The following is a 1,934-nucleotide window of genomic DNA, read 5'->3' as shown; positions in this document are numbered from 1 at the left end:
ATAGTTAAGGAAATGTGTCAGGACATCCGCCGAATGTCTGAGCAAGTTTTTTGTTTTCTTTTTTCTTTATTCACGTTCACCCCTAACAAGGCATATCGCAACTTAGACGTGAGAGACTACTATTTGGGACCATGCCTAGGAAAGATTAACAACATATTGGTTTACGTTGCATTTAAACTTCTGCATATCAGTACAGTCAGGGAAGCGGGTAGCAGGAAGGGAATTCCAAAGTATCACTGTTCGAGGGAAGAAACTATTAGAGTAGAAAGCTTTCTGGCATTTAGGGACCTCAGCAGTTAAGAGGTGAGATTTTGTTGCTAAGCATGTTTGTTGGTGATATATACGTCGAGGGGTCACAAGTGCAACGAGTCCATCAGAGCACATTCGATTAACATATTTGTAAAACAGGCACAGAGATGCAACATTGCAGCGATGGGACAGGGGTTGGAGCTTAGTCAACAAAGTGGGACCTATTAGATTGAAAACTCTTTTCTAGACCCTATCCAAGAGGGAGAGGCTAATGGTAGATGCACCTGTCCAGATGTATTGATTTTACAGGATTCAAGAAATGTAAGGAGTATGAGCACTGTTACAATACTTTTGATATAATAGGAAATTATGATTAAAGAAAATTGGAAGATTCTACTTATAGACACTGGCGATATTTTGATCGTTAATTATAATTGCTTTGTTTTCTTTCATTATTACTTTCCCTCCTCTTATTTAAAAAAAGAAATCTTATTCTTTTCTTTAATTCAAATGATTCCTATTATTCAGACGAACGTTGCATTTAAATGAAGAATCAATTTGAACAATCCAAGGCAATTTTGTGAACTTGATGCTCAATGCAAATTTGTTTGTATTTCCTATTATTTGAATTGAAAAAAGAAGCACCGTTTTTTTTTTTTCTTGCTTGTTGTTTGAGAGAAAAATAAACCAAGTTTCTATGTCCATTATTTGCTCAAGGCTATTCAAGATCACTGCACATCAATATATGAGCTTTAAATTAAAAAGAGTGTCCTGGATTTTTTTTTGATGAAAATTGAAAATTTTAATTTCGAGGGGGGGGGGTGATATTCGGCCTATTATATATATACACACACACAGGGTGGTCGCTAAAAAAGCGGGAAATTTGAAAGTCAGCTTAGATCATGAATAAAATGCATGATTGCTATTTTTTGATTGGTGCCGTGTGAGTGTCGTAAAAATAAATCCTTGTTTGACGCTGCAGTGAAGTGCACGGATGACATTTTGAGTATCTATAAGTATAATATTACATTTGTCTTTGAAAAATTTTGTAAAAATTATTTTTTGTAAAAGTAAATCGTTGTTTGACAAATTTCCCGCTTTTCTAGCGGCCATCCTGTATTTACGTCTGAACCAATATACCTTCTTTAAGTGCAAATTTTTAAACTTGGGAACCTGTACGGAATTTCAAGCAGAACCTTTTTTTTGTTGTTTTTTTCAAAAATTTAAAATAGAGGTATGTGAATGGGGTTTTATAATATGTTAGATTTGTCTTTCAATTTATGAGATAGTGCATTATTCATCTTATTCGGACCACTATTCTCATCTTAGATCGTTAAATTCACAATGTTCCTGCCAATGTAACGTCCAATGTCCAATGAAATGTCAAATAACCAATGTAACATGTAATGTCCAATGACTAATGTAACGTCCAATCACCAATGAAATGGCTAATGTCACATAAATTTACATTCTAATTACAAAACTTGTCTAACTACAACCACTGTCAGCAACTTCCTCACTTTCTGTCCATGCCTAAATCTAAATACAAATTCAATGAACAAAGTTTCTTTCCTAGAACTGTCCGCTTGTGGAACTCTGTACTGTAGGCCTGTTTTCCAACTAACTACAAAATAGTCGTTTTCAAGTCCAATGTAAACAAGCTCTCGTTGAGCCATTCCCTTAAA

Source organism: Euprymna scolopes, chromosome 24 (assembly GCF_053919585.1).
Source record: "Euprymna scolopes isolate OS-2025 chromosome 24, ASM5391958v1, whole genome shotgun sequence".
NCBI classification, from domain to species: domain Eukaryota; kingdom Metazoa; phylum Mollusca; class Cephalopoda; order Sepiida; family Sepiolidae; genus Euprymna; species Euprymna scolopes.
The sequence above is the reverse complement of the archived record's forward strand: the minus strand, read 5'-3'. Positions refer to the sequence as shown.